This window comes from Triturus cristatus, chromosome 3_2, assembly GCF_964204655.1.
Source record: "Triturus cristatus chromosome 3_2, aTriCri1.1, whole genome shotgun sequence".
Taxonomy (NCBI): Eukaryota; Metazoa; Chordata; class Amphibia; order Caudata; family Salamandridae; genus Triturus; species Triturus cristatus.
This window is the reverse complement of record NC_140584.1, coordinates 900814636-900839380: the sequence shown is the minus strand read 5'-3', so window position 1 is coordinate 900839380 and position 24745 is coordinate 900814636. Positions and strand designations below refer to the sequence as shown.

The following is a 24745-nucleotide window of genomic DNA, read 5'->3' as shown; positions in this document are numbered from 1 at the left end:
ATCTTGCAGCCACCTCTCCGGTCTTTCCGGTTGATCCTAATGAGGCTTACTCTCTTTATTGAATGGATTCTGCAACCTTTGAACGCTTTTATACCTGCTAGGCTCTCTAGGAATCGGGTCAAGATCCCAACCCTTGGTACAATGCAAAATTGGCTACCCTGCGTAAGTTGTGTAAGAAGTTGGAGAGAGTTTGGCGACGGGATTTTGATCCAGCCTTTAAGGTGCTTTATCGCGCAGCTATAAAGCGCTATCATAGGGCTCTCCATGCCGAGCGGGCCGCCTTTTATGCTGAGCAGATCCGGGTCAGTTCTAATCCAGCTAAGACCATCTTTTCCATAGTGACAGGGCTCAAGACTCAGAAGAATGTTGTAGGTGCAGGGATCTCTTCTGACTCACAGTGTGAAGATTTGGCCAATTTCTTCATTAAGAAAGTCAAGGATATTTATCAAAATTTGCCTATGGTCCCTTTAGGCCTTTCTGAGACCTCTAGTAATTCCCTTCACGGGGTTCTTGAAATCTTTCCTCCCATTACTCGAGAAGTGCTTCTGACACTCTGCGCTAAGGTCAAATCAGGCTCTCGGGCTGATCCCCTGAAGCCTGATAAATTTAAAAGAATACTACCCACTATTATCCATCCTCTGGAAGAAGTGATTAATGGATCTTTGCATGAGGCAGTTGTGCCGAGGGCCTGGAAACAGGCCAAGGTCCTTCCATTACTCAAAAAACCCTCTTTAGACCCCCGGAAACTTGAAAGTTTCCGCCCCATCTCCTTGTTACCCTGGGTTGCAAAAATTACTGAGGCATATATTAACTCTCTCCTCACAGATTTTCTTACGGCTCATCAGAGGTTCGATGTGTCTCAAAATGGCTTTCAACCCGGCCATAGTACCGAGTCAGCACTTCTGGCCGTCACTGAACACCTCTGGGCGGCCTTAGATGCAGGGCAGACGTCGGCACTGATCCTTTTGGATCTTAGTGCCGCATTCGATACTGTATCTCATGTCATCTTGCTGAAACGCCTTTCTGAGGCTGGGGTCTCTGGGCCAGCTTTTAGATGGCGGTCCTCCTTCTTGGCTGGCAGGACCTTTCAGGTAGCCGCCCCCCCTTTTGCCTCTGGCACTTTTCCTATTGGTCAGGGGGTTCCACAGGGCTCGTCCCTGAGCCCCCTGCTCTTTAATCTTTATGTTCAACCTCTGGCGGGAAGTTGCCAGGAGCAGGGGGTTGACCATGGTTTCCTATGCTGACGACACGCAGCTGGTGGTGGCCCTCTTGAGTGACCACGAGCAGGACGCCAGGAAATTTCAGGGCGACCTCTCTGCTGTTGCCGAGTGGATGACCGCCAACTGTTTACAACTGAATTCTAACAAGTCTGAGGTGTTGTTGGTGGGGGGGAACCATGAGCACTGGAGTGACCTGTGGTGGCCTGCTAGTCTGGGTGCGGCACCTTCCCCAAAGCCGGTAGTAAAGAACTTGGGGGTTTGGATGGACAGCTCACTCAATTTTTCAGTCCAGGCGAAGAAGGTGGCTGGCACTTGCTTTGGTCTTCTTCGTGGGCTGAAACCCATTTTGGCCTTTTTTGATGCCTCAACTAGGCAGATCGTTATTCAGGCCTTGATTTTGTCAAGGCTAGATTACGCCTGCTCGTTGTATTTAGGAGTAAACAAATCTGAAATAGAGAGGCTTCAGAGAGTCCAGAATATGGCCGTCAGATCCCTCCTGGGCTTGCGTAGAACATGCTCAGTGACTAGTGCCATTCGTCGCCTTCATTGGCTGCCGGTGGCCAGGCGCATTGAGTTTAAGGCACTCTGTTTTTCCTTTAAAATTCTGAAGTTGGCATCTCCTTACATTTTGTCTGATCTCCTTTCACCTTATATCCCTAGACGACCTCTTCTCTCTATGGGACGATGATTAGTAACGGGCCCCTGGGTTAGGAAAGCCTGTGCTGGCGGACGCTCCTTCCGGCATAGAGCGGCCCTGTTGTGGAACTCTCTGCCGATTCACATTCGGGAGCTTACCAATTATCTCCAGTTCAGGAAAGCAATTAAGACCTTTCTGTTCCCCTCTTTGTAGACCCTGATCGTTTTTTCGTTTCGCTCTGCCGTTGCTTAGCGCCGGGACGCCTCTTAGCTGAGGCAGCTGTTGCGCTCTATAAATCTGGCTAACATAACATAACATAACTTGGGTTTCCTTGGGAGACAGATGCTTCTTGGGTAGAAGTGTGGGGAGGGATGGGAGTAGGGGGTGGGGTTTTTTGTTTTTATGTTCACTATTTGCTTCTTTCCTTTTTAGGCACTGGCACTATTTGTTGCACCTACCATGACCGCAGCCAAGTGGTGGGCGCTAAGCTTTGATACTGTATCGCTGACATCTGATACACCACAGCTCCTTAAGAGCCCCCCCTCACCAGCCCCAGCTCCCCTGTTCCACACATATGACTTTTCAGGCCTTACCGTGGAGCATTAACGGTCTGTTGGACGAGGTGAAACATACCACGGTCTTTACGTTTGCTCACCACTATCTCCCGGAGGCTCTTCTTCACCAAGAAACACATCTTCTTGGCAAAAGGTGTCCCTTCCTGGCTCCTAAGGGTTATGAAAGGGCCTTCCATGCAGTGTACTCCTGAGGTGCGGGGGGGGGGGGGGTGACCATCATCCTGCGCCACTCCTTCCCCCCTGGTAGTTTATTAAGTGTTGCGCGACCCACAGGGGCACTTTATCTCCATAGAGGGCACACTAGAGGGAAGCCTGCTGTAGTGGTGAGTGTTTATGTCCCACTAGTCTCCCTAACACTGTGCCTTAAGGTCCTCAGGGACACACATACGGTCCTCCTCAAACATCCAACAAAGGTGCAAAACTAGCGCATACTCAATTTTACGTTTATCTCCAGATTAGGCATGCGCTTTGTTCGCACGTTCACACCGACAGACCCCTCTCTGAATTTAAACCTCTGGAGGCCGAGCTCCTTAGCGGTAATATTGGCCATAGAGGGGTTTCTCAGATTGCCCGCAACCTCGTTATTAATTCGACTGGCTCCCTTGACCCCCTCAAATCTAAGTGGGAAGGTTGGCAGGACTCCCTCATGGCTCTCAAGTGCTTACAATCTCCTCTAGACTACGATTAGTATAGACATACTATCTCGTGCTGCTCATCTTTCCCCTACCCGCTTGTACCGAGCAGGCCTTCGCCCTCAGGCTGCTTGCCTATGGTCTGAGGTTGATCCGGCAGTCTTCTTCTATGTGGTGTGGACGTGCACAAAGATACATCGCTATTGGTCGGCAGGGACTACAGACCTCTCTGATGTCTTGGGGTGGGATGTCACCCTTTCCCCCCTTTTGATTCTACTTGGGGTACTAGAGGGTGTCGATGGTATGCGTGTTGAGAAGGCCTTCTGGGGAATGGCCCTCCTGGTTGCAAAGCACGACATAGCTACAAAGTGGTTGAATTCTATCCCTCTAACCCTCACTCAATGGAGGCGAGGTGTGGACTGGTGCACCCAGCTGGAGCGGGTCGTCTTTGAATCATGGGGTTGTCCCCAGAAGCATGGAGGAAATTTTTGGGTCAACTATTGTAAGTTGATTGTTGCTTGAGGCCCTGGATCAGCATGTACAGTGTCCACTTTTATGTATAATTATGCTGTTCTTTTACTGTGATTATGGTGTGCTTTTTCACAATGTATGCTTCACGTACCGTACCAGCTTGTTTCGCGTAGCCAGTTCCTTTGGCCTGAAACTTCAATAAAGTAGGTTTATAAAAAAAAAACAATTAAAAATAAGATCCTAAGCTTGGAGAATGCATCGGCCCATGTGGAAAAGAAACAAGAAGCTCTGGGGAATCATATTAGAACCTTTAAATGCAAGTGTGAAAATCTCATAGGTCTAATCTGCGGATTGTGGGGATACCAGAAGGTGCTGAGACAACAGATGGTGCGGATATGACTAGGATTAAGTGATTTGTCAAACGTATCTCCACGTATGTCCTGGGCAAATCAAAAGACAATGACCAAGGGGCCATTTCGTTACTTTCCATTGTACGGGCACACAGAGTTCTACTGGGTCCACTCAAATCAGGAAGTAAACCTCACACCATCATTGCTTGCTTCCAACAGTTTAACATAAAAGAGAGAATACCGTCTATTGCCATGGAAATCAGAAAGATTTACTGTGTCAGAGGGTTACTCCTTTTCTATTTTTACAGATTTGGCCTGAGAGAATGCTTCCGTGATGCAAGAAATGAGGGCCCTCATTCCGAAGGTTTAAGGCTCTTTCGATCCAAGTCTCCCTTATAAGATGGCTCTTCTCTTAAAATTAACTGGAAAGGGTCCTTTATTATATTTGCAGAACCAGAAAAAGCTAAACTATGTTTTGAAGAAGAATATCAGAAGCATTAATAAGCACTGACACTGTAGCATGATAGAAGATGGTATAATGAAAATGATAGGGTGAGGGGAGGGATAAGAACGGACCAACTTAGAATCTTGGAAGTGCCAGAATCTACTCCTTTAGTAAGAAGGCATTCTGGAATCTACTGCTAGTTGTTTGGCTTGTCTGTATCCTACCAGTTGATCGTTAGCATGACAGTCTCCGTTTTGACTAAAGAGTTGTTTTTACTTTTTGTCTGGTGACTCCTCACTTTCCCATATAGTCATCAATACATTTATAAAAAGTGGGCACAAAGGAGTGGCATGACTGCAGACAGGAACATTTATATAGTAAACTGCACCAAGGATTACCAGTTAGACGGCAGAGAATGCTAAAAGCATCTGAAACTATAAAAGGGAAACAATGATTCTGATTTTTATCTTGAAGCTTAAACATGCATCAAACACTTGACTCAACGGGTGATCAATCCTCATCGCGTCTAACCTGTTCAAGCAGCTATTAGATTGGTCGGCTGCCCTTGGTCTCTGGGACGCCTGGAGGGTTTGGAGCCCCCGGGCGCAACAGTACACTCACTTCAGTGGCCCACAGTACCCACTCCGAATCGATTTGGTCCTCCTACCTGCCACCGATTGCCAACAGTTCTCTAATGTCTCTATTCTCCCCCGTGGTATCTCAGACAACTACGCCATCTCCCTCCCCTTGGGAGGCTACGTTGATGGGGTGCGGGTCGTCTGGCCACTGAAAGCGTGGTTTTTGCAAGACGCGGACATTAAGTACGCGCTTGCAGTAGAGTTGCGGCACTACTTTCTTGTCAACCAAGGTTCGGTCCCTTCCTCGGGCACATTATGGGAGGCCGGTAAGGCTACCCTACGTGGAATAGCCAGAGGTCTGGTACACGTGAAACGGGTGGCGCAGACTGAGCGCCTGACCCAGCTTGAGGCGCAGGCCATGCAGCTGGAATTGACCCTCGCAGACACGGACGATGCTCAACCCGTCAGACAGCTGGCGGCGATCCGGGATGAGATCAGTCAGATCTCCCTGGAGTCGGCCAAGATACTGTGGCGCTCCTCTGTGGCCCGTGTGTACGGATGGGGCGACAAGAATGGAAAGTTGCTTCATAACAATCTCCTACCCCAAGGCTAACATAATAATCCTTGAAATCCGAGACGCTGATGGGACCCACCATTGCACTTCACGGGCCATTGCCCAAGCTTTCGTGGGCTACTACACCCGGTTCTATTCCGCCCGGTCGCTCGGGGCCTCTCTGGTTGGTTTGCTGGAACGAGAGCAGGGGTCCAGCTACCCCGCCTTTCCCAGGCTGAATCGACAGAACTGGATCTCCCCCTTACCCCGGAGGAAATCCATGGGGCTATTTCCCTATTGCATTCTGGGCAGACGCCAGGGACGATGGCTTCCCACAAGAGTACTATGCGACATATAAAGACTTATTGGTGCCCCACCTTGTCGACCTCTTCCAACATGTGGCCGAGAAGGGCTTCTTTCCCTCCGAGACCGATGTAGCCACTATAGTGGTCATTCCCAAGACCCAGCCACCTTCTCTCGCCTGTGTGGACTATCGTCCGATTTCTTTAATTAACACAGAAATGAAAGTCTTTGCCACAGCCCTGGCCCAGCGTCTGCGTCCCTTGCGCGGTACTCGGCACTGTATAAGACGCTTTCACCTTGCCTTGGCCCACTGCCATCTCCTCACACCCTACCCGGCCCTGTTGCTCATTGACTTCGAGAAGGCCTTTGACACGGTTGACTGGGGCTACTTGGAGGATGTTCTCACCACGATGGGTTTCTGCCCCCATTTCAGACGCCTCATCCATGTCCTGTATTCCAACCCCATTAGCCAGAGTTTTGACCAACGGTGCCCTCTCGGACGCGTTTCCAATCCGGAGAGGCACGCGTCAGGGGTGTCCTCTCTTGCCGCTCCTATTCGCGCTGTGGATGGAGCCCCTGGCCTGCCTCATACATAATGACCCCAAATCCGAGGATGGTCCTGGGACCTCCACCAGGTGGATAAAATCGCCCTGAAGGCGGACGACATCCTGCTTTTCTTGGCAGACCCGGAGAGCTCTGGCCCGCGTTGCCAATAGGTGCTTCAGGCCTTCGAGAATGCCTCAGGCCTGCGACTCAACCCAAAGAAGTCCACTCTGATCCCCCTCCATCCCTCGAGGGCTTGCTTTGACTGTCAGTCTAGCATCCCTTTACGGCGGCAATTGTTCAAATATCTTGGGATCTGGGTGGCTCTGCTCCTGGAGTTGGAATGGGCCCTCAACATTACACCCCTGGTCACGAAAGCCAAACACGACCTCAAGCACTGGCAATCTCTCCCCCTCAATCCCCTTGGAAGGGGGGCACTCTTTAAAATGATGATCCTCCCCAGTTTCCTATACATTCTACAGAACATCACCTTTCACCTTCCAGGTAGTTGGTTCCGAGACTTTGATGTTGTAATTACCAGGTTCCTGTGGGGAAGGGGTGGGAGACCACGTATAGCCTTGGCCCGCTGCCGGACTCCTCTCTTCGATGGAGGCATGGGTATGACAAATCTTCATCTCTACTACTTGGCCACCAGACTTATTGTTGTCCATGATTGGTTTACTGGCGGCTGGTCTGACCCAGCTTACCGGACCGAGCTTAACACTATGGACTTCCCGCAAATTCAAGCCTACTTATACGGGGCTTCCATTCCACAACGATTCCACCTATCACCAGAGCGGCTCTGGTGGCCTGGTGCTCCGCCCTGCGCTACACGAGATGGGAAAAGAGACTTATCCAACATCCACCTCTGTGGCACAGCACGTGGCTGCGTGAAACATCATCCCTCGAGGGATTTCGGGAGTGGGATCAGGTTGGGATCTCGTTAGTTGGAGACGCCTGGGTGGGACATCACGTCAGGGCCTTCCCCCATCTGCAACAGCGTCACTCTCTTCACACCGCCCAATTTTATATGTATCTACAACTCCGCCACGCCCTCACTGCACATATTCCACCAGGCACTTTGCTTCCTGAGTTTAGCCCACTGGAGGCTCAGGTTATGATGGGAAACTTGGGCAAAGGGGGGGGTGTCCCGGATATACCGTTCCCTCATGAACAATGGCCCTGCCACCCTAAACTCGCTGCGAACCCGCTGGGAGGAATGGTTGGGTCCCCTGGAGAAGGCAGACTGACGCGACGCCCTATGGCCCCCAAATCTCTGATGACTTCCTCTAAACTGCGTCTCATCCAACTTTATTACCTTCACATGCCTTATCTCATTCCTGCGCGCCTATATAGGGCAGGGCTGCGATCCTCCCCAGAATTCACACAATGCGGCCATGCTCTGACCGATTTCTACCACGTGGTCTGGTTATGCTCTTGCTCTATTTTGGTCGGGCGTGAAGTCTGAGCTTACACAAACTCTAGGTTGGCAGGTCCCTCACGATCCTATTAGCCTTCTTCTGGGCGTTTGATGGCCTGGACGGCTCTAGAGCCGACAAACGCTTTCTGGGCACAGTGGTGGCGGTGGCCAAGCGAGACACCGCAGCGGCCTGGGCTCAGGCCAAACCACCTACCGTACAAAAGTGGCAACGGGGGTGGATTGGTGCGCGGCTCAAGAAGAACCCCTCTTTGAGGCCCGGGGATGTCCTGAGAAATTTCATAAGATATGGGGCAAATGGCTAAATCTAGTGTCTTGAGTTATGTGCTTGTTCTCTCTCCTATATCGTTACACTGCTTTTCAAATGGAGGGGCTCGCTTGAAAGTTTTAAATCATGGCTGGGATTTCTGTTGTCTGGCGGAGATGAACTTTGATTTACTGTGCAATCATATGCTGTCTTTTGTATGCATGTTTCTTTTAAATCCAAATAAATGCGGTTATCAAAAAATAAAACATGCATCAAACATTCTTACTGCCATGGGTAGCATAAATAGCAGACGCTGACAACGCAAAATGAACACATTCCGTACGAAGTGCACTTTCATTACTCAAAGCCAACGTTCTCAGAGACTGAGCCTAAATATTTGGAATTGGGCTCCCCATTAGGACGTGAATGATGACATTAATAAGGTAGGCTGCACATCATAAAATGTATGAGTGAGACTCCTCCATCAAAGGTTTTTATTGGCTAAAGTATGGTTTGCATGTTTGCCTACACGGTAGCTGGTAGAACAAGCAACTGAGATCATAACTTGCATGTCATGAGCAATGCATGAGCACTGTTGCAACTTTCACGTATGCAAATGTATTAGTATCTGGTTATCTATATTTTGCCATACTCAAGTGAAAGTGAAAATTGTCAAGCACAGTGTGAGACGTGTACTATACCCTTAATCTAGTGGAGCGTGTCCATCTGAATAATGATGGGACATATGGTAGATATGGGGCAGGCTAAGGTTGAGTTTGGACATCTTGATTAGAAATATCTGGAGATATATAGGTAAAGGAAGCAGTGGAGAATCTCAAAGAGATCATGACTATGAGCAGGATTCCAAGAAAATCGATAGTGATGTTAGCAGGAATTACCAAAAATAATCCCCAAACTCTGGAAATGTGTGCATATGGCTGTACTTCTGGCTAGGCGCCGTTTTGCTATGAACTAGCGTGAAAAGATGACTTGTAAAAACCAAGCTCTTGGAGAAGCATGCTGGCTGTCGGCCAAAGTCGCTTGGATTCCTTAGCGGGTGTATTTGCTCAACATTGTAACAAAAGAAGCTTCTGGAATGTGATAACTGTTTGTACTGCTGTGTATTTGTATTTTAGGCTGGTTGGGAATGGGGTTATGCTTGGGTTTTGGCTCTTAGGTTAGATAAAATTGAGTGATTTTGTGTGCCATGAAAAGATGAATCATTTCACTGTGTATTAAATATCAACTGAGGTTTCACTGTACTTGGCAAAATGTTGCAGAAAAGTTTGAAAACAGTGATGAGATGGCTTTCCTTTTACTTTATGACCAAAACGTTAGCCGTCCCCCTATCTCAATCTGGCTAGATTGGGTTTTGTGGTATTGTTTCATGGAATATTGTGGGGCTTCAGAATAAGTTAACAGCCGCAGGTTGGCTATACATCACTTCTACTACACACATTATTTGTATTCAGGAAACTTGGCGGCTGGACCCTTTGCGTGTTGAAGGTTTTTCCTCTCTATTTAGTGCTGCAACACCGTCATCATCAGGCCATGACAAAGGTGGTTTACAGACGCTGGTTTCAAATTTGCTACCCGTTACTACTAGAAGATCTGTCAAATTCTCTCCTTAATATCAAATTGAGCAACTGTCTTTTCAGGGGGTGTGAGGGGGGGGCTGACCTTATGTTAATTGATTTCCATAACAATGTGTTTATTCCACACACAGTGATGTTGTTGCTGCCCCTCAAGTGAACTTAGATGCATTTTTCTTGCTATCTGACCCTACCTGTCTAATTGTATGAGCCAGTGATTTTAATATCTTAAGATGTAGCCACTCTGCGAGACGGGTGTGTGACTTTAAAACCTTTCCATTCACACTATGTGAAAAGACCCCTCCCACCCAGTTGGTAAACACTCAGATGCACAAATACGATCTTCTTTTGCTGGAAGACTGTCATACCTCATTCTATTTACAGACCAATGAATTTGTTGGCAGAGGTGCACTTAAGACAATTGATCACTTTTTAATTAGCTATAGTGCTAGTCATCTAGTTTCCAATATTGGGGTACAACAAATTGAGGGAAGTGATCATACCCCAATTGTGTTATCTATGACTCCTTATGCTGCTAGCCTTACAGCCCATAACCGTGTGGCAAATATTGTTCCAGTTAGGCCAAATGGCATCCATTTTAGATGGTCAGAGGTGTGTACTGAGGAGGCCGTTAGCTATGAATGTAACCATTCTGATGTTTGCTTAGACTCAGACGTGGATAATGTTGGTTTGGTCCATGCCCCTGAGTCAATTACCAGGATCTCAACACCTTTGTGATGCTCCCCACTGGGATGGGGACCCTCAAGGGACATGTTTCGTTCGATCACTAGTGTACGCAAGCCTCTAAGAAGAAGAGGGCTACTCTCCATTGAGTCGCAAGGGACCACTCTGTCATCAAGACCCTAAGGAAGTAATACAACGGGGTGCTTGCTTCTAGGAAAAAGGAGCTTAAGGAAGGGGATTGGTGGAACCTGGTTCAGGCAGCTGAGACTAAGGACGATATCCTGCTTTGAAATACAGTAAATGCCCCGTTTTTGAAAAATGATTCTACATCCTATTTAACATCGCACATCTCTCTTAAAGCCTGGGTTTTAAAAGGATATTCGACCCTTCTGCTAATAATGAGTTGACGCATATTCACCCAGCCTCAGAGGAGGCAGAAATTAGTATTATTCCTAAGAGTGGTATGCCCCTTGACTTTAACCTGGATGAGGTTCTTGAGTCTTGAAAGGAAGTGCCAGAGGTGAAGCTCCTGGGCCTGATGGGGATCCGGCTGATGCCTTTAAAGATATGAGTGAGTGCCAATAGGTACCAATTCTGGTTGGAGTCTTCAATGTGGTGGCAATGGGCTCGGTAACCTCTAGGTGGGCTAATTTTCTTATTGTCCCCATTTTGAAGAAGAGGCACAGGTCTTGCACAAAGTGTTATCGCCCCATCTCCCTCCTGGATTCATCTAGGAAACTCCTGGTTAGGGTCGTCTTGCAGAGACTGGAGGAATAGGCTTTTGATAATTCTTTTCGAAGGGATGTCCAATATGAATTCTGGAAGGGATGGGGGATAGTGAAACAATGTGTAAATCTCAAACTTCTTATTGGGAAATTCGCCAAAGATAAGACCGGATCCTTTTACCTGTGCTTTGTTGACCTCAGTAGTGCTGTCGATCCGATGGACCATTCGATCCTGTGGCATAGTTTGCTCTCATATAGGCCGCTTAAATATTGTCAGTCTTCTCTCTCGGCTGTGTAAGAATCTCTCAGCCAAAGTAAGATATAGCCCCAATAGGGAATGTTCCCCATCTTTTGAAATTAGGTGGGGTTTTATACAAGGGCACCATTTTTATTTTCCCTTTTTATATATGGCTAGGCTGTCATTTGGCTGTACAGGCCGACGCACCAATTATTGCTGGCTGCCCGGTCCCTGTTCTTTTATACGCCGACGACGCGGTCCTAATGTCTAGGATCGCCGTCGGCCTACAGAGATTAATGGACAAAGACATTTACAACGTCTTTAATTCCTTTTGTTACTTGGGCGTGCTTTTCTCCAGCAATGGCTCATGGGCCCAACATATACAGAACGGCTGGCTTAAAATGAATAGTGTGTGTGAGGGTGTGTGGAGGTTCTCTCGCAAATTCAGATGCCACCCCATCAGGGAAATGATAAACATATATAAAAGCGAGAGTACTGTCAGCTGCAGTTTATGGTGGGGGGTGTCTGGGTGTGCACTTAGTAGCCCTTTACAGTTTGAAGAAAACGCCTTTCTAAGGAGTCTTTTGTGTAATCCTTCTTCATCATCTTCCTCTATTATTCATACGGAAGTGAGGTTAGGCCACCTGGAAAATCTGTTGTCACTTAAACCTATTCCACTGTGATGTTCAACATAAGCTAAACCCGAGACAGAATTTACGAAGGAAATTATTCCATACTGCTTAGCGCTAGATTATGGCTTCAACATTCTTGGCTCTCCTACATCAATGACACCCTTCAATCAGTGTTTGCCTTCCATGGGCTCCAGGAGCGTTCCACAATACTTGTGCCCCGTAAATCGGAGGTTGAAGCCCTTTTACTTGAGCTAACTGTAATGTACCTGATCCGTAAACTGCGCTCAAATTGTAAGCTCACTGGAAAATATTTTTATTTTACAGTTGCCTTTTTCTTCATCCTCACATACGAGTGCACCTTCAAACATTTCAGTTCAGTATTTCTGCTGAACGAAACAAAACTCTTTTGTTTGATTAAACAGACTAAACGTTTTCTCCACGTGTAAGAATTTAGCCCACATATGGGTACACATGATCCCCGACATGCCTTAATAGCATTGCAACAGGGCATGGGCAGGAGTGTTTCTCAATTCATGTTTAAGCACTCACTTTTAATAAATATATTCCTAAAGCATGATGAGGTAGCACACTGATAAAACGGTATGTCGTATTAACAATAATCTGTTGAAACTGGGTTTCAGACAACATATTTATCATGTGCACATCATGAAGTAAAGTTTCCTGATTTGTTTTTCACCCTAATTAAATATTTTGTTCATCATACAGAAGTATGAACAAAATGGACCTTCACAACTACTCTATAGCCTTTCATTTCATACTTTGTACAGCGGGTCAGACAGTTCACTTTACAAAATCCTGAAACTCTGCAGTCAGATAAGGAAAAGGAATTGTAAAATGACTTTTGACCTCTGTCTCTGAACAGAGCAGATTTGACAAGATAAAAAAAAGAGTTAAAGGCATCTTTATTGCACCCTTCCCCTTGACTGAACAGAACACCTGTCCTTTGTCAACTTACCAGAAGGTCCTAATTATAGCTTAACCTGATAAAAGCGGACTTGCCATAGCTAGTGGGGAACTAAATTTTTCGAGGCCCGATTAATTAATGGTACAGAGCGTTGGTCCCGTACCTCTGTGATAGTGCCTCAAAACAGAACTCTGCACTTTATGCTTTGCTGCCAATTTTATCTGAAACCAATTTTTATTGCACATAATATCAGGGATCATAATCCTGCAATGCATTTTCTCCATATCATGGTGGCACCTGCAATATGTTTTAATGTTGCTTCTTATATTTGAGAAGCAATATGTATTAGGAAAAGCATTTTTTATCAATTGTAGTGCTGTCTTATGTCTGCACTATGTTAAGCTCTGAATGTGTATTTTAATGTTTTTAAACTTGTTTTTATGATGTACTGTATTTTAAATATTTTCCCTTTTATGGCCTATGATGATAGTGCTGAATAGTAGCAGAAATACTTTATCCGGTTATGAATAACGATCAAAGTGCACACAAACCAAACTACAATAGTACATTCACACAAACATATAATACAATCAATCACATTTCAAGGAATATGTTTAGAAAAAAAAACTATGATCATCTCAGGTTTCTGCAGTAAAACATTTACAGTTCATCATCATTTATTTAGGACAAAATAAAAACATAACCACCTCATGTAATTTCATAGACAATATACCTCCAAAAGCGGTATGCAACAGAGCGATATGTCCATAAGTGAGGGTGCATAGTGCAACCAGAACTAGTGTGCAAAAACTGGATAGTTAAAATACATAATTCGTATAAGACAACGGGAACATAACTAAAAACAATTGGCCATAAAAAATAGTTTTCTTGACCTAAGCAGCATTCTAGAAATTTGCCATCTACAATCCACTGCAATCAATTCATGGGGCGACCGACATCCTCATTAAAAACACTAAAACAGTTCAGTAAAACCATAAAGTGACCATGCATAGTGCAAAAAATACTGATGTGCAAGGAACAATCTAATTAGAAAAGCATATACATATTTAGTTAGCACAGTATTAGCACATCTTTAAACAATTAGCTTTAAAAAAATGTTGTTCTCCTGAACCAAACAGCTTGTAAGAATTTGCCGACTACGAATACTACTATTCTTATCGATCTATCACTTTTTAAAATCCTAAATGCTGCCAGATAACTGTTTGTTTCCATATCACGGCAGATGGGCACAATCCATTTACGATTATGATACTCAGGACAAAAGAACATTAAATGCATCTCCTCTTCGTCGTTCAAACCACATGCGGGACAGATTGTAAGATCTTGATTTAGATACCATTTGCATGAGAAGGATAGTAAAGGGAGAGATCTGTGTCGGAAGCGTATAAAGAGGCTCCTAATTAAGGACGGGATATTAGATCTGAAAATCTCGAATACTGGGGAAGACTTGAAATCTAAGAACAGGGTAGTAAGAGACCCACTTGGGCTATTAGTTATATATCTCTCATTTATGTAGGTGCAGTATCGAGCTTTTATCACCAAGAGGTAATTTTTAGGTCTCGCCTGACCCAGCGCATGCGCTGGTGTGGCGAGACTTATTGAGAGGGCTCCAAAAAGTGCTACCAGGCCAGCCTAGAGCTACAGTGCATGTGAGCGGGCGCGCGCGCCGCGCTTTACCACAATCACTTCCACTTTCGCGGCCGCACGGCTGCTTTGCATAGCCAATAGGTCTCGCTTTTGGGACCATATAAGTATTTAGTTATGCAACTCTTGCATGGCTAAACACTTATAAGGTCCCAAAGGCGACACCTATTGGCTATGCCAATGCTTGTTACAAAGGGCAGTTAGATCGTCCCAATAGCTCTGCATGCCGAGTTTACCCAACTAGCCTGAAACAAATTTAAACCATGGGATATTCCAGCTCCTGGGAATTTTCATAGATCTATCAGTGAGTTTCTGTAAACTACTAGCTCTGGTGTGGTCCAAAGTCAAACCCAATAGACTATGTTTTTTAAAATGGCCAGATCTGCAACTCTTTTCAGACCCACATCGAAGTAAATGGGGGTGGGAGGTGAACTAGATGGCAGAGCAAGCAATTTCCTAATAAAGTTTTTTTCCCCAGTTGTCAGCCAATGAGGGTCAGCTTAACCCCAGATCTTAGCCTCATAAAATGCCGCACCCTGAGCTGTAGCTCGATAAACTTCCAAGGCGGATGAAATTACATGTGATGTTGTTTGATTATAGAACCTTATGATGGTATTAGATCTGTGTTTTATCGGTAGTGTGCCCTTGTTCATTTGACTTGTCCACCACTGGTTGTCTATAAGTCTGACGCCCAGATAGTCAAAATTGTGTACTCCTTCAAGAACCTCCCTACCTGCACAGACAGTACGACTTTTCTTTTTAGTCTTCTCAAACACTATGTACTTCGTATTACTTGCATTCAGTTCTAAGCCTCTAGAATTACAAAAGCTTAAAAATGTTATCAATTCAAATTTGGAGCCCCATGGGTATTTTAGAGTTCAAGATGAAGTCATCAGCAAAGAGAAGAATTGGTATCTTCCTAGCATTTAGGACTCGTGCGTCATTTATACATTGATCTAGGATTTCTTAAACATCATTAATGTATGAGGAGAAAACAGTAGGAGCCAAGAAACAGCTGTGGCGAACTCCTCTCTCAATGGGGAAACGATCTGTTAATTCTCCATTACGACCCCAACGGACTTGAGCATAATTATTTGCAAGTAATGTATTGATTAAATATACTAAATTACCAGGAGCCCCTATTTTCATCAGGGCTTGCAATAGTTTTGGATGTGGGATAAGACTGAACGCTGCTATAAGGTCAATAACAAGCATTTACAATGCAATGGTCTCGGCATTGTAAAAGTTAGAGCTATTGGCATTGCTCATGACACTCTCAAATGCGAGACCTCGTTCGTCATCATCAAGTTGTAGCATAATCACAGTGGTTCATAATGTGAACAGCAGTGACAACTATCTTTAATCATTGGACGTAAGGAACGAAGTTGCATAAACCCCAGCAAGTGTAAAGACATTAACGTTTGCCTACATTGCCCCAAACCAAACGCAACCCGTTCTAATTTTGCGTCGGGCTAATAAATGGAACCAGCAGCACTTTCATATTTTTTTGTTACTTAATAGGCTCCGGTACCACTGCACATGCTGGACCACCGATAGCTACACACGTGAACGACCTACAACGTGAAGAAACATTGTGCAGGCTTATCAATACTGCCTCCAAAAAGTCAAAAGGAGACCCACACGATTAAATTTAAAATAGACTGCCACTGCACTACTTAAGATGTGACATCCAGGGTATATCGGTGCACATTTTGAGACAACTTCCAAAACAATTGAAAAAAATAGCCCAAAATAAAGACTTCCCAAATGTTTTGGGCGCTTAAGTAAGATCTGCCAAGATACAACAAAAACATCAAAGCCTCATTAAACACAAACCGTCCGCAGCGAATACTACTTTTTACTTTCTAGAGGGATAAGAACATTTAAATGCGATTTTATCTAGCGCGAACATTAACCGTAGGTTTTCAGAACGCTTTACATAAGATCCAGTTGCATTACATAAGGACTTTGGATTACATAAAAAAGGTACAAACAGCAAAAGACAGAAAAACGCTACATTCACATAGGAGCAGTAGTAAGTACAAAGGTCTACTACAAGTTGCATATTCACTCATGGTTACATTTTAGAACGCGCTTATATATTGCATATTTCCAGAGCATGACATTTTGCCATCATGGGTCTGGAGGAATCTCCTAGATGGAGGATGTCCGTATGGGTAAAAAGCCTAAATTATTGAACGATGCCTTTATACTCTGTATGTGACTTGTCACGCTCGTGGCGCTTCAAAGACATAGCTTGAATACGAGATTACGTCTTCTGATGAATTTCTGCTTGATGTTATTAGGTATTTTAACACTGGGATTGGTGCTTACACACCCCTTTTATTATGCAGTCGGAGAAAGGAAAGAAAATGTAAGGTAACCGCTGTTACCTTGTATTTTTAAATGGAAATGGCCGCTGAGTATCGGAAAATGGCAATGACATTTGCAACCAGTTCCAATGGCCACAAAGAGAGTGCTGCGTGGGAATAACTTTGTCGGGTTACAGTTTGTGGGAGGGGACTGCTAGCACAGCCTGGGTGGCTCCAGGCGTTACGATGCATGTTTCTGTGCACACCCACATGTTATTGGCGGTGGGATGCACCGCACCCTTCGACGTGAGGGCTCTGCGATCCAGCGCAGGAACATGGAAATGCACAATACGCAGGTTCCAGTGGCTCATTTTGAACACTGGTTTGCCTATTCTACGGTCGCTATGGATAAGATATGCTGCAGTATCAGAGCGCCACGCTTACAAGGCCCCGATTATACAGACCAACCAAGCCAGGCCATAGCCGGAGACACGTGCTCCTCTGTGAAAGGGATTCCAGCGGAGCTGAAGATCTGAGATGACGATATCGTTGATGACGAAGGAGATCAGGTGAGGGAGCAACGCCGGGACACCACCGCCTTTCTCCGAGGCACAGCAGAAAATGCCTCGGAGAAACGCCACGTCCTTTTCGGATTTGGGGGCGTGTTTTGCTGTTGTCTCCTCCCTGAGACTTCTCGCAAAAAACACGCCCCCCGATCCGAAAAGGACGGGGCTTCAACGGAGTGACTGGACCTCTTCTCCAGTGGCTGGCCAGCATTTAAGAGGCCAGCCAATGGAGAACAGGAGAGAAGAGGGGCGGGTGCAAGCCCCTCTTCTCAAAGTCATTAAATCTCGGAGCGAGACTGCGCAAGCGCAGCCTTCGCAGCCGAGACCTAAAAAGTACATAATGTTTTTGGTTTTGTAATAAAACGCATTTCCAATGTAAAATAGCAAACCTAAAAATCTGGTTTATTTTACTGACCTTCACTCTAAAATTAGCCTGAAGGGGGGGACAAGATTTTATTTGTATTCACCCAATCAAGAAGTCTCTGCAAAATCTGTTCAGCATAAATGTTTTGGGCATTGTCAATAGGGCTAATAGGCCTATAGTTGATGGTTCACTTGCATCGCCCTTTTTGTAAATTGTTATAATTTCAGCCCAAACCCAAGAGTCTGGTACCGTGTCCAGGCTGCTATTGCATTAGACAATCTAGGTATGCAGACCAGATCAGGGGTTTGGATTTATACAAGTCTCCGGGGATTTTATCCGGGCCAGGAGCTTTGGCAGGTTTTAGGGAGTCGATCGCTCTGCTTGTGTCGTCCAGGCTGAAGACGACCAGGGTGGTGGGATCCAAGGTTTTAGGGACATCAGGATTATTGATACTACTACTTAAGTCGTACAAACCCTTGGGGCATAAAGGGTAGAAAAATGTGCCAACCATTTATCTGGTAAGATGTTGTAGTGATGTAGCTTGGACTTATCCGACTTCATTTGGGCCACAAGGTGCCAGAATAATCTGATATCATTAATTTTACTGGCATCCAGGATTTCCTGCCATAATTTGTTGTCTTAACTCCTCTTTGCCTTAGTTAGAGCTACCTTATAGGTGATTCTTGCTTCACTAATCCTAACACGATCACCCTCGATTACAGCCTTTCTTAACGATGTCTTTGCTGTTTTACATGCTTGATCAAACCAGTTTTCTTCCTTAGCGGGGTTAGATTCCACATTAGGAATTTCCTCGTAAAAAAACCCTTCTCAGCTCTTCAAACAAGCCATTATGTATATTTAAAATCGGGATTTCATCCTCACTAAGCCCCACATATTCCTCCAAGTACATTACGACAAGTCAATAGATCTGTATATATAATTTTTAGTTTGATATTACATTCAGCCATGAAACATAAACGGTTATTTGTTATAAGAGGAGGTGGTACTATAGTTGTGCATAGATTGTTTTCTTGTCTCAAGGAATCACCCATCAGAGTCACTTATAAGGAGTTGTGGTCACTATCTTATTGCATTGCCACTGTCATATCAACCCAAAGTAACCATAATCTCAGATCAACAAGGGCATAATCGATAACACTGGTGTAATCCCCACTTTTGAATGTTGCTGCTCTTTTGTAATCAGACGCAGTATGCCTGTTGCATGCTCTAAGGCCCCTGCCAATTGTTAAGGATGCTAACTGTAGTGCAAGGTTAGAGACATTTTTCGTTGATTGTCCTAATAGGGAAGGAAGGTCCCATGGGTTCAATCGGGGTGTTAAAGTCCCCAGTCTGACATAGATATTAAAAATGGCTAAGCTAAATCCTGATGAGGTCACTGTGATCCCTATTAAATCAGGACTGTCAAATGGTCACTGGTGATAGTGACGAATAAAGGTTTTCTATTGAATCAACCAAAACTATACTAACACCTTTCATGGTTTGTTGAACGGATAGAGCAACACTTGCTGACAGATCTATGGCGAGGTAAGGGAACTAAAAAATGATGGTGGATTCAACCCAGATCTGTGACTGGGGGTGAGTGCTTGAAAAGTACAGAGGGGGCCTGAGCCACTGGTATATATCGGAAGCAGTGCGGTGTCTCCCTTATCGCCTTCATCCACTGGGGACATTTATCAATTTAATATAGCCATTATGACAGGAATGTAGTACGGAGTATGCAAAATCCACTTGGGCGTACATATCGGGACTACAAGTATGGCGGTTATTTGGTGGACTACAATAACCACAATTCCAACGCCCATTGGGGCGGAACTTTTTCACTCAAAGCAGCTGTCCTGGATTTGTTTGCTGTCACCGTCATAAATGATAATGAAGTAGCCAGTGATCAAGAGTACACCGATACTCGAAAAGCGTTTGGCTTTTAATGGAGCAAGCGAAGGGGAGCGCTGAAATTGCAACCACCTGTGGCATTTGTGTATATACCCTTCTGTGTGGGACAAAAATGTTTGTGTGATATATATAAATATATGTATATACATACATACATACATACATAGCTGTACTCCTGACTGATGGATGTGTCTGTGGTGCAGAAACAGCTAAATCTATGATAAATGACCCCAAAACGTTGCGCAATCAGAAAGTTGCTGACGCTTACTGGAGAACTGCAGAAATGCGGTTTATTTTAAAGTGCTTGTGTGCTTTCCTGATGCGTTTTGGCTGCCCTGCAGCCTTGCTCACAGACAGCAAGGCACCATTTTGTGACTGTATTTACAAAGGGTGACATGTGACCTCATTCTGGTCAGTGTAAACAGACTCTGCAAAATAATATCTGATAAATGATCTCATTACAGATGTGCACACAATCTGAGATGGGCGACAGCAATTACCATCACAGGTACAGCAAAGGCGAAGCAGGAGGTCTCAAGGGTCACAGGTCCCTTCTGTCATTTGCTTATTCCCAATGTAATGATAAACATGTTTATTTGGAAGGTAGGAGGTGTGTGAACAATGAAAAGGTCATGTGTTCTTGTGACAATGTTTCAGCAATAAATTCCCTGCATGAGAACATAATTACACTCCTGAAACCTATATGTACATATATACTTTCTTCCAACCAGCTGTACCATAAGTTGATCACATTTCACTGACTACTGACTGTGTGAATATCCCAGGAGGACTGCAGTTTATAGCTTGTGCAGCAAAGCTGATCCCAAGGGCAGTATTCCATGTATGGGAGAGATCAGCGCTTAACTAAAAGAAAACTTTGGCAAGGGGTGGCGGCACATATTGCAGAAGCAAAAAAAATAACGAACCAGAGATCAAAAAGGTAGGCAACCTCTGTACCAGCCACGAACTGTAAGCAGTGAGTGAAAGTGTCTGCCCACAGATAAGATATAAATGTGGAATGAGTGCCAGATGTGTCCTATTAACTACATACACACTGAACTCTTGCCTTGTTTTCACAATCTCGGGATAAAGCAACTTTCTGGGTGAAGTCCAGTGCAGTGAAAAGAGAATCAATAAAAGACTGCCTGGAAGCTTGCTGACTGAGGCACCTATTTCAGTCATTTTCCTGCTGCCCTGTATAACAATTGGTTGCTATATGAGGTTTTAAGGTCAGGGGTGTGTGGCGCGGGGGGATTCACAGTTTGAGCCCATTCATTTGGCTACAACAAATGTGCTAATCTTCAAATTTGGCTAGTGCCAATCTTCGAACCCATACCACATTCTCCTTACTTGCTTGTTTTTCTATGTGTAGAATTTGTTTGATTGACTTCATGGGGCTCTAACAGTGTCCCTTTGATGTGAGCCTACACTTCACACAAAGAACAAGTGTAGGAGGCTGGCTTAGTATATGGTGCACACTTATTTAAGTGAAACACATTGCACTAATCCAGACAACTCATTTTCTTTTTTTTATTGGTTTTATTACATTTTGAGTTAACAACCCAGACATACACAGTGTAAACTACACTTTGTATCAGCCATTAATGGTTGGTTACTTAGTAGACGGTATATATTAGAACAAATGCAACCAAGGTGTATCTGATTCTCTGACGGTGACAAGCACGCAGTTGTGCGGCCCGCAAGACTCAGGGGGAGGCTGGGGGGAGAGGAATGGAGGGGTTCGCACGGTGGGGTGGGGAGTTTTAAAAATAAAACCTTACCTTACCGGGTCCCCCGCCACCTCCGCTACTGGCCGGATCACACGTTTTCCTGCTGCTTTACTGCTCTCCTGCCTTTGGCAGGAATAGGAAGAAGGCAGCCTCCCTCCCCTCCTCTAAGCCTAATCACAACGCTGCAATGGCAGCGTTGTGATTGGTGAGGACGGCGCCCAGCCGGGCGCCTATGGGGAGGCCATTTTCTCTATGTAGGCTGCATGCAGCTACAGTTTGTAGCATTTGAGGTCTTACGAATGTCCAGTTTGTCCTCCGGATATAGCGCAACGCTCTCTTATTTAGCCCATGTCAGCATGGAGAGCCTCCAGGCCAATATGTGAGGGGACTCAGGTGCTTTTCAATTCCTAGTGATCCGCCTCTTAGCAACAGCTAGTCCTATATCTAGGAAGAGAGCGGTCACCTTGTGTTTTTTACTTCTATAGTAAAGATGCAGGATTCTAGGCCTCTAACTCGAAGGGAAGGGTGCATTCAGTGCAGCTGGAGAGGGCATCTGCCAGTGGCCTTAGACAATCATAGAAAGCTCTCTAAGTGGTAGTTGTGGAGAGCAGCCATTAGGCTTATCTTGAAGGAGTGTTAAGCAGCTTGTTTTATCAGATCTAATCACTTAGTGTAGGTTAAATGAAAAAGAACAACACAGTGTATATATAAAAATATTTCTATTTATTACACAACACTCACTAACACCTTGGTGTATCTCCTACCCAGAGATATAAACACAAATACAAAATAATACTTCAATGGTAATAGGTAGATAAGCACAATATACAATGGTCTCCAGGAGAGAGACCAAACCAAATATTAAGTAAGTGGAATGCGAACTGCGACCGAAGTCGGGACTTGGACCAGGAGACTTAAAGGAGCTGGGGACACAAGACACCACCCAAGGTAAGTACCTAGCCAGTGCTGAATTTGAGCTGGTGGTTTCAGGTGCTGAGCACCAGCACTTAATTGTCAACACCGGCACTTATGAAAGCTACCACATGGTGGCGCTGTTTGTATAATTTTGAGACTAGCAGGACAGCAATTGTTTATTCATTCAATATACACTAAAACAACTAATACTTGCAGCCAAAGCAATATGTATAGCTTTGGGGGCCTGGAATAGTCTGAAGTGTCACACTTGTAGCAGTGTGCTGCTTAGCAGTTGTGTAGGTACTGTCATTGGTAATGCTGGCAGTGGCAATGGGTGGTGCAAGCTGCGTAGGCCTCTTGATGTAGGACTTAGCACCTATTTATTTTTTTAGAAACTAAGCACTGTACCCAGGAACCCCACGGAGGCTGGGTGTAGAGTGAAAACACAGACGTGTACTTAATAGAAGTCAAAGGGACAGTTGCGGTTGAAGTTTTGAAGACGGACCCTTCCCAGTAGATCCTGAAGAAACCCTGTGAAGACAGAAGGTTGGAGAGTCCACCCACCCGTGGATACTCCATGAACCAGGATACCTACACCAAGGAAGCAGGGTGCACAAGTGTGAAGTGACGTCGGATACCGCCATAAAACCACAATGGAGGACTTCAGAAAAGATGCTGCTAGTGAAGAATGTGCAAGAGCCCGGTGAAATACAAGGGTGGATTCTTGAAGTGAAGAACCTGTAAGCAGAGGGGACAGTGTCAATGCCACTCAGAGGTGAGCAGGAAGCACGGCAGACCAATGCCCACCAATGACTGACTGTTCATATAAGTTGAAGGTGACCTTGTCGCTGCAGCTGTGTGGACCAGGCTATGCTGAGACAGACCAGGAGCAGCAGCAGTCTTCCTTGATGCAGTCTCGGTCCCAGGCAAAATAAAGCCCAAGTCCAGACGGTCGAAGAGTAATGTGGTTTCAGGCTTGAGTCTTCACCGATGACAAATCGGAGGACCCACTAAAAGGTAAGCCCTTAAATACACTAGTAAAGGGGTTGGGACGACTCAGGGGTCCTTTCCAGAGGAGGGGCTGGACAGAGAGGAGGATATTCCCATGTCCTTTGTCCAGTTTCACGCCAGAGCAGGAGCCAAGTGCTCCCTGAATGGATTCAAAAAGGAGTATGCAAGGAGGGCACCAAAAGTGCCCTTCAAAGCCGTCTGGTTGTGCTGGCAAGTGCCCCACCCAAGTCTAATACACCAAGTCTTGTCTGGGGAGGTGGTCACACCTCCCTGCGACAGGAAACATTGTTCTACCTTCCCCTGCTCGAGCTTGGTTCAGCAGGAAGAGGGCAGAATCGGGTCTATGGTTGGCAGCAACATTAGCTTTCTGTCAGACCCTAAAAGGCTATACTGGGAGTACAGTGGGGTACCACAAGGGAGCCCCCCAGTACATGGGATCGTACTTCCAACACTGAAATCAGTGTTGGGGTGTGATTCTAACATGTTTAACACCAAACATGACCGGTTCGGTGTAGCCACTATATAGATAGACGTCTTGTAATGATGGAGGTCCACTACATGTATAAAAATGGCTGACAGCACTTACAAAGCCTGGAGAACCGACTCTGGGGTTTGTAGGGGTGTCCCGCTCATGCAGGGACACCCACACACTTCTAATCACGGAGCCCGCCTTCAGGACTGACTAGCCTACCAGAGAGTTGACTAATAGGTTTTAAGTGCAGCGACCTCAGTATTAAGGAATCTTATATCTGTCGTGAGGGGTCTCTCATCGGTGGGACAATACATGTTGCAGCCCATGGGAGACCCTTGGTTACCTATGGCCTGGGTACCTTAGTATCATATACTAGGGACTTACAAGTGTACACCAGTAGCCAATTTTGGAGGTACAGAAGTACTTACTATAGTCAATTTAGGGAGGAAGCACAGTAACCGGGAGCATTAGCAGCAGCATTAGCATAATGACTGATTAGCAGGATCCCAGTATTTCTAGTAAAAAAACAAAAAACAGACTGACACCAGCAAAAGGTGGGGGTAACCATGCTAGAATGTCCTACCTTCCTACAACAAGTACAGCAAATAAGACAGAGTCTAACATTTTGAGGAAATAAAACAAAATGTAGAGGCATTTCTATTTCTCATTCACCTTCTGAACTCCAGCATGGCTATTTTAGGGGTGTTGAAGGGCCCCCCGTGCCCCTATGTCCAGCACATATGCACACATTTCTGCATAGTGATAGGAGCTACACCTCATGGTGACTATAAGAGACGTTGAGATGTGCCTTGAACCTATATGTATAGGGGTCTTGCGACCACAATTTGGTCATGATCCTCTAGAAAGAATGCTGGTTTTTTTAGTTATTCAGAAACCCCTAGTAGAATCCACCAGTGGTATGGCAACCAGAACATATTGTTTGGGGCCAAGGACAACAAGTGTTCATGTTTATTTTATCTTTAGGACAAGTAACCCCAGCCACCTGCAGGG

The 24745-nt window shown here is 45.3% G+C and overlaps 1 protein-coding gene across 2 annotated transcripts in view; it reads right to left on the bottom strand.

Moving 5' to 3' along the window:
* ALDH3A2 (aldehyde dehydrogenase 3 family member A2) overlaps positions 1 to 24745 on the bottom strand; it is a 424152-nt gene that overhangs the window by 261852 nt on the left and 137555 nt on the right. The window lies entirely within an intron of this gene.